This window comes from Macrobrachium nipponense, chromosome 10, assembly GCF_015104395.2.
Source record: "Macrobrachium nipponense isolate FS-2020 chromosome 10, ASM1510439v2, whole genome shotgun sequence".
Classification (NCBI taxonomy): Eukaryota; Metazoa; Arthropoda; class Malacostraca; order Decapoda; family Palaemonidae; genus Macrobrachium; species Macrobrachium nipponense.
In genome coordinates, this window is record NC_087204.1 from 50,279,939 (window position 1) to 50,297,476 (window position 17,538).

Below are 17,538 nucleotides of genomic sequence, written 5' to 3' on the forward strand. Positions count from 1 at the left end.
CCGTTTGGGCCTTTGAAGTCGCTTCACTCAGGAACTTGACTAAGAAGGCACTTTTTCTTATTGCACTAGCTTCTGCTAAGCGTGTCAGCGAATTGCACGCTATAGACAAGAGTCTGTTTCTCTCAAGGCAATGCTGTATTTTCGGTATCTTTGACCTTTCTAGCCAAAAACGAGAATCCTTTTAATCCTTGGCCGAGGAGTTTTGTGGTAAGGAATTTATCTGATTTGGTTGGACATGAGGAGGAAGGAAGGCTCTTATGTCCAGTCAGGGCTATTAAGCAGTATCTGTTTGCCACTAAGGGTATTAGAGGACAATCTTCTAAGCTCTGGACCTCTCGGTTCAAATCCCTCTCGTCCTCTTTCTAAGAATGCTATATCGTTCTTTATTAGAGAGCTTATCAGGGAAGCTCACTCGCAGTCCGAGAACGACAATCTTTCCGTTCTGAGAGTTAAAGCTCACAAGGTTAGAGCAGTGGCAACTTCTTTAGCATTTAGAAAGAATTTATCTTTAGCTTCGATTCTTCAGAGCACGTTCTGGAGATCGAATTCGGTTTTTGCGAGTCATTATCTCAGAGATAGAAACAGTTTTCGAGAATTGTAAAACGTTAGGTCCGGTGGCGGTTTCTGGCATGGTGTTGGGAGAAACGGCACAGGGGTCGTCACCTCTATGCTAACTTTTCACCTTGAATAGGTTGTCGAGTTCAAGGGAAGCTGGGGGTACTGAGTACCTGGGATACTCACCAGTCTGTTAGGTCAGATTTTATAATGGTTGGGTATATATGTTTTTAAATCTGGTGTTGGTGACAAATGTTTTGTATGATTGAATTTCTGGTCTTAGCCCAGGGCAAGGGCAATCTTTGTTGTTACTATCCTCCGTCAGTCAGCCTTGACTAGCTTGAACTACGGAAGGATTCCACTCCTGTAGAGGCTAACTTTGGTCAAATTCCAATTCCTCTACAATAGTAAGAAGAGCACCGACCAGAGGCAGTAACAGTCTGCTGTAGCTCTCTTACAAGGTAAGGTACAACAGACACCTTGAGTGTTTACTGGTATTGTAATAAATGTAACCATTTAGAAATACTAGTGGTCCAAAGAATCCCACCTTCCCATAAATGTGTAATCAGCTGTATAATTGTTCGGTAAGAGACTACAATAAAAATGAAATTTTCATTATTAAAATGAAGTTTTATTGTATACTTACCAAACAATTATGATTATACCCACCCTCCTCCCCTTAGGTGGACGGACGGGCAGAAAGAATTGGATTCACCTGGGCAGTTGTACCTGGTTCTCCCGCGAGTGGAGGGAGATGACGTCATCACCACCAGTGTTGGCGACGCCTACGCGCTAAATTTGAATTTAGTCTCCTGCCGCTCGTGGAAATCACGGCTGTATAATTGTTCGGTAAGTATACAATAAAACTTCATTTGTTCCGATACGTAATACAAACCATCGGTCCTTTAACAATAGGAAGTAGCTAGTGGTAGCTGGAACGGTCGTAAGCTTCGAACAAGGGGAGAACGGTAGTTAACTGCTTGTCCGACGCGCGACTGGGAGGTAAACAAAACACTTTTGCTTTCGGCCGCGGGTGTGAAGGACGTGTTCGTCATCGCTCTCTGCCCGCTTCATCGTCGTATGCTTTGTTTATATTGTGTTTTCTACTAATGGTTTGTTTGACTTGAAAATGAAACTGTAAGTACACTGTTTTCATTTTCATTACTTAATTATGAACCAACATGGAGCTATCGCCGTAGATGCGGCGATTTCCTCTCTTTTCATTAATTGAACCCTTGAATTATGTCTCGGTGCTGAGGGCGGGCGCGCTTGCGCAGAGTCATGTATTTTGGGCGAAAGTGTGTAATTGAAAAATGTAAGTACAGTAATACCTTGGGTTACGAATTTAATCCGTTCCAGAACCTGCTTCGTAACCTAAAAAATTCGTAACCCAAATGGATTTTCCCATAAGAATGTTATAAAAAGCAAATAATGCGTTCCATCCGACCATGAATAACCATTTCAATTCATATTTTTCCATTTATTTTTGTTCACTAAGGTTGAAAATTCGTGTAGGAATTACATAAAATTATAAAATTGAAGAATGAAATTAAATATAAACACTAAGATTTAATATGCATACACAGTAAAACCTGAACTTTACCTTTGGCGGAGTGTGGCTGCTGGCTTGACGGAGACGGGGAGAGAGGGAAGGGTGAGGAGGAGAGGGTTAGGGCTTGGGGGGGAAATCTCCCGGGAGGATGGGGAAAAAAGTGAGGAGGAGAGTTTTAAGGGCTTGGGGGGATCTCTTCGTGACTTCTGGAAGACTTTCTGGTTCTTTCTCTAGAGAGCACCGTTCACTACGATCACTAATTTTACGCTTACGCAACACTATGTTGTCTTTCACAATTTTGAAAAAATATTTTTCTATGAGCAAATTTTCTACATCGTCGAGAATATAAGGCCGTTGTTTCATCAATACTGTGACACCTTTTGATGCTTTACTGGCTTTAATTTCTTCATTTTTCTTCAAAATAGTGCAGATCGTTGATTGCGACCGCTTGAAGAATGCTGCAATGTCTTTCACGCGCTCGCCTTTATCATGCTTTGGATATTTCCTTCTTCATTTCGACTGTAATCATCTCCTTCTTTCTTATGCTTTCCTTCTTGCTGCTTGCCTTAGTCATCTTGGGAGCCATTGTCTTTAGTATTTGGGTAATAGTAATGTATAAGCACTATCACGGAAACACAACACGTGCGCAAATCACTAAGCAAATTTGAGAGCGTATCACGGACAGATGCGTTCAATCTTACCGCCAGCGAGATATTGAAAGAGTTATGGTTTAAAAAGGGTCAAGGGATGCGTAGGAGGAAGTCACGTGACCCTCGTTAAGTTTTGGCCGAAAAAATGCATTCGCAGATCCCACGCTCTTCCGATGTAAACAAAGCAGGCGTTAAGTTTTGGCCGAAAAAAATGCGTTCGCAGATCCCACGCTCATCCGATGTAAACAAATCAGGCGGCCTCCCATGATGGAAATTCGCGCATTCGTATTCCAAGCGAAATTCGTATTCCAGAATGAGGGCGTCACTTCGTAAGTTAAAAAATTCGTATACTAATCGGTTCGTAACCCAAAGTATTACTGTACTCTTCATTATATTTTTGCCCTGTGCGTTCGTTACCGAGAGCGTGATTGCGCTCGGCACGAGCCTTTTATTTTGTATGATAGAATGCAATGAAAGTGGATTCGCAATTGCAGTATTCTTTTCATTTTCATTTATTTATTTGCATAAAATTTAATTTGGATCAATTTTCGCTCTTACCCGGGAATTGATCCTTACGATTATTTTCTGTGAAAGTGAAATTGCAAGTGCAGTATTCTGTTTCATTTTCATATATATTTTATGATAGCATCATATTATTTGGATCAAGTTTCCGCTCTTACCCGGGAATTGATCTTTTCCCCTTTAAGTTCTATGAAGTGAATCGCAAGGGCAGTATTCTGTTTCATTTTCATATTACTTTTCACTGCTGTGCGGGGGTAGGGGAAGCGGAGGTCTGCCAGGAAGTCGTCGGAAAGCTCTCCCGCGACTCCCTTGGTATCCGATTCTTCGTCTTCTTTCCTGCCCCCCGCTCAGCTTCCTCGTTGTATTTTGTATTTGGGGTCTTCCTTGCGTTCGGGTGGGGCATATCTTCCCCCCGTGCGTGAGGGAACCCCTCTTACTAATCTATCTGTGCTACCGCAGGTGCTACATCCGTGGGAGACGACCTTGGACAGGTATGGACCACCGCGGCGGCAGGGCATGCCTAGCATCCACAGGCTGCTGCAGCGTCTAGCGAGGTCTGGGGCGGTCTCCACTACCAAACATGACTAGCTTGAGAGTAATGCACTGCACATATGGATAGCCCTACCCTGGCTAGTTAAGGACAACATAGACTAGGGATTTACAGGTAGCCTATCCTGGCTAGCTATGGAGAATAGACTAGGGATTTACAGGTAGCCTATCCTGGCTAGCTAGTGGAGACTAGGAGCTATGGGAAGTTACAGAGCTATCCTGGTAGTAGGGAGCAGACTAATAAGTTACTGTAGCCTATCCTGGCTACTTAATGGAAACAGACTAATAAGTTACATGTAGCCTATCCTGGCTAGCTATGGAGAACAGAGACACGGGAGTTTACAGGTAGGTGCAAGCTACCCTAGGTATTTGTAGAAAACTCATACCCTGCCACTAATTTTCTTCACACAAATCATGTTAATTACAGGCAAGTGATACAACAACCTTGCTTAGGCTATAAAATGAGGCCTAAGTTTAAACCAGACTGTCTTTTCCATGACAGCTCCAACCTGGCCGCTTAACTACTCACAAATAGTGTATTTGCACCAAAAAAACCACCACCATTAAACTTTACCTGATTAACATCACTGCTGGCCTATTTCCTATTGAAATCCCTTTCATTCTTACATCAAATATATAACTCACGTAAATACTCGTAACACCAGCTCACACGAGTTATGTAAACCTACCTCCTCTTGCACCTTTTCCTCCCTTTCTAACACCTCTAGTGTCCGTCTCTGTCTCCCCGTCACGAACATTTTCTTCTTCTTATATAGAGGTTTGCGATTTCTGGAATGGTCTGGTTCAGCAGATCCCTCCCACTGCAAACAGTCCTTCGGTACTTCTGTATAAAACAGGCATATTCCTGTTCTTGGTAATTTCCCAAACCTTCTTGAAAATAGCGGAAATGAAACAAAACAAATATTCAATTAGACATAAAAAAAATACTTAGGTTTTTTTTTTTTTGTTTTTTTTTTTTTTCATTACAATTAAACCACATTAAAAGGAAACACTTATTCTGATGTTACTTAAATGTAAAACATTGCCTCCCCACAAGGACAAGAAAAATTCTTGAATTTTTGTCCCCATTACAGTCTACTTAAATAATCTCCACCTACATTATCACTACCCTTAATATAGTGGCTACACATCTGGAACTGCTGAAGATGAAGAGCCCACCTCATTAATCTTCCATTAAGGGGTTTTGCAGTATCTAAATATGTTAAAGGACGGTGATCCGTTTCCAAGATGAACTTCTTGCCATACAAATATGGGTAGAACTTCTTGGTAGCCCATACAACTGCCAAGCATTCTCTCTCGATTACAGCATACCTCTGCTCCACCTCTGAGAGTTTCCTACTTGCATAGAAGACTGGCCACTTCTCATTATCATGTTTTCACCTGTAAAAGTACACTTCCCAAAGCCCTGTACTGGATGCATCTGTACGAAGAATAAGGGCGGGTTTCTGGAAAGCTTATTAAGTGTTCAGAATAGGTCCTTTAGTCAGACCTTTTCCTTTAGTTTCTCCTGAATGCCGTTATCCTCACTGTCCACCCCATACTACCCTATTTGAAGCATTCTTCTTGGTGAGATTAGTTAGTGGCGCAGCAATCGCTGCATAGCCTGGGATATATCTCCTATAATAACCAGCTAAACCTAGAAAGGATCGAACCCCTTTTTTCGTCAGTGGTACTGCAGCTTCTTGAATGGTTTTGATCTTTTCTGGTGTCGGCCTCATACAGCCATCTCCTACTATATGTCCTAAATATTCAAGGGTTTTCCTTCCGATTTCTGTTTTACTTGGTCTTACAGTCAAATTGGCCTCTCTCAACCTTACTAGAACTTCTTGCAGCAGTGCCCCCTAGATGCTGACCCCTTGACGTGGGTAGGGGGCTTAGGGACCAGCAGCTGGGGCATGATGCCTGGTGGGGTTGGTTTCTCACTGGTCCTTGGGGCCCAGCTGCTGATCCAACTAAATTAGTCAGAACTTTTCTTTCTACTAAAAACATTTCATCTTTCTGCTTCCTCCCTCTTATAAGGTATGGGTTCTATGATGATGACTATTGGCTTGGTTTTGGACATGGTTTAGGCTAATCTTGGGATTTGAAGGAGGGTGAGGATGGACGGCATGCTACCTCACCCGTAGAACTCTAGTACCTGACGTGATCGAGCGAGGGGAAAGTTTATTGTCAAACCCTATCTTCAGTGCCGGGTCTGATCTCGACGGACATCATGACGCCTTAGCACTGGAGATAGGGTGTATATCCGGTAATTACCCCTAGGACGACCCTAATTAAAGGGATGACCCGTCCTCTAAGTGTGACTCCATGGTGGGTATGGGGAATATCTGGATGAACTATATTTTTCACGTTATATGGCAACCCCCCCTATTTCGGCTGACGACCCTATGCTTTTGTCAAAGGACTTGTGCACGGAACCCAAACTTCAATCAATCATGGTCGGTCCCTATGATCAGGGTAGTACCCCTGGACTGAATGACAGACGGACACAGATGACGACCCAAAGCAATGCGAGTAGATATACCTCCAAGAAATCTCAACAAAAAGCATCTGGCTCCAGTATTGTCACACTGGAACCATATGCCAGGTAGAAAAATAAAAATTATGAAACTAGCTCCTGGGGTCCTTTGTACCCAATTCCTTTAATAAATACCTTAATTTAAAGCTAGAAGGTGACAATATAGACATCTTTCAAGTGCATAGGGAAATCGTTAAATGTTTGTGGAAGACAGCCAAAAATAACACCGCAGAATGGAAACTGCTCCTGGTAGAAAGCACCTCCCCAGAGGAAAGTATCAAGTTGATGGGATTGTCAGACCTTGCGGGAGTTACGGTTGAGTGTACTCCCCACTCCAGCCTGAACTCCAGCAAGGGGTTTGATTTATGCCCCTCAATTGATGGCTTTCTCTGAGGAGAGACTTTTAACAGAATTAATTAGATCAGGGTGTAATAAAGGTTGACAGGATGTCAAAGAAGGTTGATAATAACAGAATACCTCAGCCTACCTTAATATTAACTTTTGAAACCTTAAGACTTCCGGAATGTGTCTTTGCAGCCTGGTATAGGTTTAAGGGTAAAGCAGTACATCCCGAGACCCAGAAGGTGTTTCCATTGCCAGCATTTTGGACACACCCTACAAATCGTGTCTATTCCAAATTGCAAGAAAATCCTGCAGTCTGTGTCAACTGTGGAGAAGATGAGCATGGTATGTGCACCAGGGAACCGAAATGTGTTCACTGTGGTGAGGGACATGCCTCGTCATCTCGGCAGTGTGATATATATTTACTTGAAAAGGAAATACAAGCAATTAGAGTGGTTGAAAGAACAACATTTAAGGAAGCACGAGAGAGAGCCAAAGCAAAGACTGTAAGACCCGGTCTAAGTTTTGCTACTGTAGTAGCAAAATTAAAAAGCCAAAAGAAAGAGACAAATAAAAAACCACCACCCAAGTTAAAGAGCACAAAAGGAAAATCAAAAAAAAGAAATCATTAAAAGACAGCTAACTGGAATCATCTGAGTCAACTGATGATGAGAATATAAAGACAAGGTTCGCTAGAACCAACAAGAAAGACCCTAGTGTGGAATTGAAGAAAATTGAAGTGCCAGTGAAGATACACCCTCCACCATCTGCCTCTTTGGAGGCAAGGCCAGTGTTGCTGGTCTGGTGCCAGCTTCTGTTGGTGCCAACTCCTCTTTGGAGGACAAACCAGCAGATGCTGGGTTCCCACCCCGGTGGCCAGTCCCTACGCTGGTACTTTCTTCTGCCTCATCAGAAGGCAGAAGCTGGGGCTAACTGCCAGCAGTACAAAAGACACTTGAGGTGGTCTCTTTAGAGAACACCTCTGCTCTCTCCATCTCGATAGAGATGGAGAGCGAAGAAACTAAAAAACCCTTCAGTATCAAAACACTGAAGGAAAAGATGTTGGCTCTACGAAGGCGATAACTCCTCCCAAGAGCCACCAACAAAACCTTCCATCAAAATGCCTCCCCCTAGTAGAAAAAAGAACTCTCCCAGTCTTGTAAAAAGGAACCACAATGTTTGGTCCTAAACGTGAATGAATTCACTTCCATTATTCAGTGGAATCAGGGACTGCGAGCGAAGTATGAGGAAGTGAAGCTTTTAATCTATGAGCACTCTCCTGTAGGGATATGTTTTGCAGGAGACCATGCTAGGTGAATATACCCCTTGTCCTAGGGAATATGTTCATTATAGAACTAAATTGATTTAGAGGTGGGAAATCATGGTGGATCCCTCATCTACATCCGTCGAGATGCTCCACACTACAAAGTAAAACTAAATACTCCACTTCAAGCTGTGGCTGTACGAATTAATTTAAGGAGGCAATATACTATATGTTCCCTTTACATTCCACCCAATAGCCATGTCTCCCAAGAGAACTTAATACACTTGAATGCAGCAACTACCAGAGCCATTCCTTCTACTTGGTGACTTCAACAGTAGACATCCATTGTGGGGAGATGTAACATCAAACCAAAAAGGGAATATTGATAGCATCATTAATAGAATAAAATGAAGATATAGGTCTTCTTAATACTGGAGAACCTACCCATTACCACATTCAGACAGGCACCGTCTCCTGCATCGACCTTTCAATATGTAGCTCCAACTGCAGTGTTGATTTTAGTTGGAGAACAAGTGATGACTGGCATACCAGTGACCATTCTCCAATTGTGATCGACACCAATGATGGTCCACCTATCCCGAGATCGCCCACGATTGGGTGCTTAGAGAAAAAGCAAATTGGAGAAAATTCAAAGACTTGAGCGAGTGGAGGGGGATGCAAAAGATCTCCCAAGTGTAGATGATGCCATTGATCTACTCAATGGAACATTGCATACTGCAGGTCTACACTCAATTCCTCGAACTAAGGGACTATTCAGGAGACGGCCAGTACCGTGGTGGTCAGAAGACCTAAGGCTGTTACACCGAGCTACAGTCATCATTGACCAGGTGCCGTAGACATCGCACCTTGGACAATGTCATAATTTACAAACAGTGTAGGGCACGATTTCGAAAAGCTATGAAAGCTGCCAGAAGACAAGCATGGGCCGAATATGTATCCTCTATTAACAGCAGAACACCAGTCTGTAGCATTTGGAAAGAAAATAAGAAAAAATTCAGGGTAAATTTACACCCAATCCTCCTCCAGTACTTAAAGTGAACAATACTCATGTCACTGATGCCACAGAAGTTAGTAATACATTTTCAGAACACTTTGCTCAGTCTCTGAGAAATCAGATAGTTCCCCAGGACATAATTTCAGAATGATGGAAGAACAACAGGTACTTGACTTTTCAGCAAAGAAAGCTGAATCATATAATATGCCTTTTTCTGAAAGGGAGTTTGACTCTGCTTTATCTAGGAGCAAGAACACTGCCCCTGGTCCAGATGAGATTCCTTATGAAATGTTTAAACACATTTCGAAGAACACAAAACTTTTTATAATAAGATTATCAATAGAATATGGGATGAAAGCAGCTACCCTACCATATGGGAATTAGCCACCATGTTACCGTTCCCTTAAGCCTGGAAAAGATCCCCTGTGTGCAGCAAGTTACCGCCCCATTGCTTTAACTTGCTGTTTGTGTAAATTGATGGAAAAAAATGGTTAAATGTAAGACTGATGTGGTATCTAGAGCACAACAATATTCTAACACCTTCTCAGTGTGGTTTTCGAAAATGCACTCTACCCTGGACATCTTACTGCAACTTGAAACCTCTGTCTGTGAAGCCTTTGCCTCCAAGCAACATCATGTGACAGTGTTTTTTGATATAGAAAAGGCATATGACACTGCTTTGGAGGAACAATGGGATTCTGAAGACTATACATATAGTGGTCTACGAGGTAAATTACCTTTATTTGTGAAATCCTTTTTACATCGTAGGTATTTTTAAAGGTTAAAGTTGGCAGTACTTTATCAGAGAAAAAGTGCCAAGAAGAAGGTGTTCCCCAGGGCAGTGTTCTCAGTGTAAACCACTTTTTGCTCTAGCCATAATCAGTGTTGCATCGCTGTCATTCAAGAGAGGTTTTAAAGACACTGTTTCTCTAGCCATAAACAGTGTTTGCAGCTGTCATTCCAAGAGAGGTTTTAAAGACACTGTTTGTGGATGATTTGTCTATATCCTTTGCTGCCACCCGGATGACCTGTAGCAGAAAGAAAGCTACAATTAACAATAAATAAATAGTAAGTTGGGCTGAGAAACAGGGTTTTAAAATCTCTGTAAGCAAGACTACTGCTGTCCACTTCTGTCGGATCAGGGGAGTGCATCCTGATCCATACCTCTATTTGTATGGCCCGTAGAATCCCATGTGTAGAACAAGCACTTCTTAGGCCTAGTTTTTGACAGTAAGAATTGACTTGGGTTCCCCATATCCAGAACCATGATCAAAACAATAAAAAGCAAAGAGCCTAGAAGGCTCTACACAGATCTTGAAGGTGGGGCTTTTCCTCACACCATTGGGGTTTAGGGACTGGATAGACAAATCTTTTACTAAGGCTTCATAAATCTTTAATCTTGTCAAAGCTGTCATATGGTTGTGAATATATTCTTCAGCTTCTTCATCTAACTTAAAACTTTTAGATTCAGTACATCATTCAGCTATTCGTATAGCCACAGGAGCTTTCCGTTCGTCACCAATATCTAGTTTGCTAGTTGATGCAGGAGAGATGCCTCTTGAACTCTATCGCCAGTCATCATTACTTCGGTACTGGTTTAGAGCGCAAAGACTCCCCAAATCTCAGGCATTTGCTGTGGCAAATAGAAATATTTTTTAATGGTTTTTATGAAAGTCATCCATGGTATCCCATTCCTTTTAGCTATAGAATAAAACAAATTTTTAGAGGATACAAATATTAACAAATATCCCATTATTCCCTTTGTGTATCCCAGTACTGCCTGTCTGGAGGTTACCGGATGTGAAATTCTGCAGGTACTTTCAATTGGAGCAAAGAGAAATAAATCTGATGAGGAAATAAGGGCAATAAATTTTTTTAGAAGGGCAATGTATTTTTAGAGCATGTATCAGAGCATATAGATACATGGTTTTATATTTACTGATGGCCTTCCAAGTCCATGCCGGCGTTGGATAGGAGTTTTATAGCCAATCTTTTAACCGAAGAGGTGCACTTTCCTTCCTATTGCCTCAGAAACCTTTACAGCTGAATTGTATGGCATCCTAGTAGCACTGGAACATATTGTAACACTCCAGTGTGTAGCTACACAATATTTTGTGACTCCAAAAGTGCCTTACAGTCCCTGGAAGTCTTTAATACTGATCATCCCTTGGTGTTGAAGATCTTGCAGTGGATCTTCTTGCACCAAAATAGAGGCAGCATTGTTTCATTTTGTTGGGTTCCTGCCCATGTGAACGTATCGGAAACGAAGAGGCAGACAAGCTAGCCAATCAGCAGCGGCAAACTTTAGTACCGAGAAAATGCCCTGTTCCATATCGTGATACATTTTTTGATATATGGAAATCTGTCCAGTATTTATGGGCACTTCAGTGGGACAGAGTAGGCCCCAACAAAATGAAAGAAATTACTAGACAGACACACCCTTGGAAATATGACCTAATACCAAGGAAGTGGGAGGTTGTATTGTGTAGATTGCGTATTGGCCATACGCGTTTAACTCACGGCTATTTGATGGATGGGGAGAATGAGCCATTCTGTGATGATTGCTTAGTTCCACTGACTGTTAGGCATTTGCTGGTTGAGTGTCCAAGTCTAGTGGAACTTAGGAATAATTTTTTAGCTTATAGTAGTGAAGCAGGTGGTAACTATAGCATGCCAAAACTGTTGGGAGAAAGCATGTGTGTTAATAACGTTATCTCTTTTATCAAAGAAGCTGGTCTTCTCAAATATATCTGACAGCTGTGGCTGTCTTAGTATATACATTTTTTTTCTTTTTAATAGTTTTTTACTGTTATTTGTGGTCAATCAATCAATCTTTTATCGGAATATTATTTATATTTTTTATCAGAAATTAATTTAATTTTTTATAAAATTAAATTTATATATCTCTCATAAAGATAAAGTTATTTTGAATGTTGTATAATATATTATAAAAGTTAAAAGATCACATTTAGTATTCGGCGTCGGTGACCCTGGTAGTTGTGACGCCAGATAACTCACAATCAATCAATCAATCAATCTTGCAGCAGTGCACAGTGTTCATCCCAGGTTTCTGTGTGAATTAAAATATCATCAAAGAAGGTCTCTACATTATTTAAATCTCCAAACAATTCCCTCATCAATCTGTTAAATATGGCAGGTGCTGTTACTCCAAATGGTAATACCGTAAATTGGTAAAGTCCCTCACGTGTTGCAAATGCAGTATATGGTTTACTATCCTCTGCTAATGAAATCTGCCAGTACCCCTTTGTCAAATCCAGTTTGGTAAAGTATTTACTACCGAGTTAATTTTAGAGAGTATATCGTCTACCTCTGGCATCGGTTCTGCATCAAATTTAACCATTTTATTCAGCTGCCTCAGATCTAAACATAACCTAACCTTTCCATCTTTCTTTGGAGCTACACACATTGGTGAAGAATATGGAGACTTGGATGGTTCAATAATATTTAAATCTTTCAAATTTTGCAGTTCCTTACTTACCACTGCCTGCAAGTGATACGGAATAGGATAAGGTTTTGCTCTTACCACCTCTGGATATTCCAATTCAATGTGACAAACTTGTTTCCTGGTTTTACCTGGGACATCTGTGAACAGATCTTTGAAATTCTCAAGAATTTTCTCTTGTGTCAGCTAACATTGCTGTTGTCATGTCCTCATTCAGGTTAACATCCATCCAATTTTCCTGCTGAGTGTTACTGGGTGTTTTACAGATTTCTCCAACCACGCATTCTTGCAACACTGCTGCAGAAGCCTTATGTATCTCTGCTGGATCCCTATAAACATATCTTTTTAACATATTTATGTGGAATTTTCTGGGAGTATTATTCACATCAATGACATAGTTAAGTCTGTTGCAAACCTTAGTTACTTTATAAGGACCTTTCCACTGCAGTAATAACTTATTATTGTTAGTTGGTAGCAATAAAAGAACATCACTCACCAACTTTCAATTTCCTATTCTTAGTTTTCAGATCATAAAATCTTCTTAGCTTTATCTTGGGCACTGTGAAGTCCTTCACTAGCTAACCTGCAAGTATCCTCAAGTCTTTCTCTTAGGTTAACAACATATTCGTAAGATGTCCTCACCTCAGGTTCCTCAATATTCTCAGTCCATAATTCCTTAAGAAAGTTACAGGACCCCTAACAGTATGGGCCCATATAACCAATTCAAAAGGAGAAAACTTAGTACTTGCCTGTGGTACATCTCTATAAGCGAATAATAATGGTGCTAAGAATCTATGCCACTCCTTAGGTTGTTCACTACACATCCTCTTCAACTTCTTCTTAAGAGTGCCATTAAATCTTTCCACCAGGCCATTACACATAGCGTGATAGGGAGTAGTGTTAATCATCCTGATTGACAACAACCTATAAACTTCTTCCATGATTTCTGAAGTGAATTGTGTTCCTCTATCAGACAAAACCTCTCGAGGTATACCAATCCTACAAAATATTTCCAGTAATGCTTCTGCGACCGTTAAAGAATCAATATTTGATAAAGCTACAGCTTCAGGATACCTTGTTGCAAAATCAACAACTGTTAGAATATATCTTGGATCCATTTGAGGAATCTAGGTTCAATAGGACCCACTAAACGAACACCCAACTTTAGCAAAAGGTTCCCCTATTACAGGCATCTTTCCTAACCTAGCTTTACCCACTCTACATTTGTCTACAGTACGCTTACAAATATCACACGACCTAATATATCTAACTACTTCTCGAATAATACCTGGCCCAGTAGAATTTATCTAAAATGCTTTTTTAGTTTGTCATACCAAGATGACCACCCATCATCCTGAGTGGAGAGCCAGTTCCAAAACTGTTGATCTGAATGTACTAGGAATAATTAACTGTTCTTTAAAAGTTTCTCCTACCTTGACCTTTCTATAAAGAATTCCTTTCTTAAAAATATAACCTGAAATTTCAGTTCCATTTCTTCTGCTGAACTCCCGACCCTCTTGAGCATACTTCTTTATCTTCACGAGACTAGGGTCTTCTTCCTGCGATTCCTTGATGGACTTTGTTTTCATGAGATCCAATACTTCAGTTATTTTAAGTCTAGGGTTTTTCTTGGTCTTCTGGCTTCTTGTTGTTACTGCACCAGCAGGGCTATTCAGACCCTTACCTAGGGTTGCACCGGGTATTTCACCAATGATTACATCATACAATGGGTTGTCTAAACAAGCTGCTAGAGTATTACCTGTAAAATAACGGGTACACTTCCCAACAAAAATTTCAGCTTCTGGATACACATAAACTTCAGAATTAGCCATAATAACATTGACTAATTTACCTGTAAATTTTTCCTTGGGTACCAGGCTTTTCCTTACTAATACAGTGGTGCAGCCTGTGTCCCTCATCACTAACACTGGCGTTCCCTCAACTTCCCCAGGGGCCGTAATTAGTTTCTCTCGTTCACTTGCACTACTTCCACCACAAACTACTTTAAATCCTTTCCCTTCTTTAATAATCCAGCCATCTTCATTCATAATTTCTTTGGGATCAACTTTGACAAAAGTAGCTGCGTTTTCAGGATTATTAGATAGTCTTACATTTTGAAACACTACTGTCCTTGGAGGTAACTTGTTCCTTCACCACAGCAGCCGCAGCCTTACCTTTCTTGTCAGGTGCACTTATTTTTCTGCCACCACTACCTTTATAATAGCAATCTTTTGCCCTATGCCCACTCTTGCCACAAACAAAACAGTTGAAACTTGTACCTGGAAAAATTGGAGCATTACCACTACTGACTTTACTTTGCACTGTAGGTGTTACCACTGGTTTACTGGGAAATTTTTGCACTGGATAACCATGAGCCTCTATATATCGATCAGCACTTGCTACCACTTCCTGAAGGGATTTTAACTCTTTCTTTAAGAAAAATACTTAAGTTACGGTCACAAGCTTCAAAAAATTGTTCCCTTAAAATCAAATCCTCAAAGGACTCAAAGTCTTTACTACATCCTTCCATCTCCATCCATCTATGCAACAACTTTTTCATATGAGCTGCCAAATGTTGAGCAGTTTCACCTCTAATTAACTTAGAACCTCGAAATTTCTTACGGAACCCTTCAGAAGTACAGTCAAAACCTTTTAACAGAGCAGCTTTTACCTGGTCATAACTTTCTGCCTCAGTTGCAGTTAACTGATGGTAAATTTCCAATGCCTTACCTTGAAGTAGGGATGCCAAGCTAATTGCCCAAACCTCATGCTTCCATTCTGCACTGGTAGCAAACCTCTCAAACCTTTGAAGGTAAGCGTCTATGTCATCAGTTTTATCGTTGCACACTGGTAACTTTGGTAGCTTAGCTTTGTCTAGCCCTCGGTTACTTCCCTCTGCAGATCCAGGTGGTCTAGCCAATTTAAGCTTTAACTCTTCCTTTCTTATTTCCTCTTCAGCCTTAACTTTAGCTAACTCAACTTCTTTAAGGGCCTCTGCTTGAGCTGCCTGGGCTTGAGCCTGCGCTGCTTGTAATTCCAGCTTTTTCAATTCTCTTGCTTCTGTTCTCTCCTGACGTTCAGATTCGGCTTTTTCTTTTTCTGCAATAAATGCTCTCAAGTCTTCACCCTCTAAACCAATCTCCTTACCCAGCTGAATCAATCTTTCCAAATCCATCTTTTCCTTATTCCACTTGAAAGCCAGCACCGGAAAAGGGTCCCTGTTCGGGCGCCACACTATTGTTGGAGGAAGGTTATGTCTCAACAAAAGTGATTAGACCCTCCTGGAGTGTTTTTACTGGCTAAAGAACATGAACAAAAGTGGAAACAGGAAAATGGAATTAATACCAACAGCAATAGTTTAACAGTATTATATTTATTTACAATATAAAAAAAAATTTGTATTTCAAATAAATCCAAAAATACATTAAAGTTAAATTGCAACCTCCTTATTATAACAGTACAGCCAAACAAATTACTTTATATTCCTTATCTAGGATTAGTACACTAGTAACCACAGTATCTTTACTTAATGACAATCATGGGTGACTAAGGTGCACTCGAGCCATTTAAATACGTAACAGACAAAATTTAATAATGAACGAATAGTTTCAGCACACCAGCTCTAGCCTAACTCCTTCAAAACCTGCATACAAATATTGCCTCCCTAATTTAACCTTGTGAGTTCAGGCCTATTCCCAGAATCAATATTTAATCCAGCTAGCTTTAGGGTACAAGTCACGCTCTAACTTAACTACTGGAATACCCAACATGACTAACAGAGTTAAAAATTTTCTAAAAAAAAATGTGTACCAAACATGACTAGCTTGAGAGTAATGCACTGCACATATGGATAGCCCTACCCTGGCTAGTTAAGGACAACATAGACTAGGGATTTACAGGTAGCCTATCCTGGCTAGCTATGGAGAATAGACTAGGGATTTACAGGTAGCCTATCCTGGCTAGCTATGGAGAACAGACTAATAAGTTACATGTAGCCTATCCTGGCTAGCTATGGAGAACAGACTAATAAGTTACATGTAGCCTATCCTGGCTAGCTATGGAGAACAGAGACACGGGAGTTACAGGTAGGTGCAAGCTACCCTACAGGTATTTGTAGAAAACTCATACCCTGCCACTAATTTTCTTCACACAAATCATGTTAATTACAGGCAAGTGATACAACAACCTTGCTTAGGCTATAAAATGAGGCCTAAGTTTAAACCAGACTGTCTTCCCATGACAGCTCCAACCTGGCCGCTTACTACTCACAAATAGTGTATTTGCACACAAAAAAACCACCATTAAACTTTACCTGATTAACATCACTGCTGGCCTATTTCTATTGAAATCCCTTTCATTCTTACATCAAATATATAACTCACGTAAATACTCGTAACACCAGCTCACACAGAGTTATGTAAACCTACTCTCTTGCACCTTTTCCTCCCTTTCTAACACCTCTAGTGTCCGTCTCTGTCTCTCCGTCACGAACATTTTCTTCTTCTTATATAGAGGTTGCGACTTTCTGGAATGGTCTGGTTCAGCAGATCCCTCCCACTGCAAACAGTCCTTCGGTACTTCTGTATAAAACAGGCATATTCCTGTTCTTGGTAATTTCCCAAACCTTCTTGAAATAGCGGAAATGAAACAAAACAAATATTCAATTAGACATAAAAAAGAACTTAGTTTTTTTTTTTTTTTTCTTCATTACAATCCACATAAAGGAAACACTTATTCTGATGTTACTTAAATGTAACACCCCCTAAGAAGTCTCCTTCGGGAACTTCTAAGGGCCCGTCCCACCCTGGTAGGACGGGGGGTCCTTCTGCTGGTCTTCCTGCTCCTTCGGGAGCGGGGCCCGTCTCCCCTTCCATTAGGAAGAGATAGACGGGGACCAGAGGAGTACCGGTTAGCACTGGTACTTCCTCGCCTGGTGCTAGTGGCGATGCCGCTACGCCAGGTTCCGGCCTCGGTCTCTCGTTCGCGAGAGATCCCGAGTGTACGTTCTCCTCGGGAGACCGTGCAGCCAAGTTTCGGCGCCAGAGTTCGCTCGGCGCCAAGACGCGGCACGGAGCAGAAGGCTGGTG

General features: G+C 41.1%; 1 protein-coding gene across 1 annotated transcript in view; it reads right to left on the minus strand.

Moving 5' to 3' along the window:
* The window catches only part of LOC135223611 (protein eva-1 homolog C-like), a 391,840-nt gene that overhangs the window by 1,219 nt on the left and 373,083 nt on the right, over nucleotides 1-17,538 (minus strand). The window lies entirely within an intron of this gene.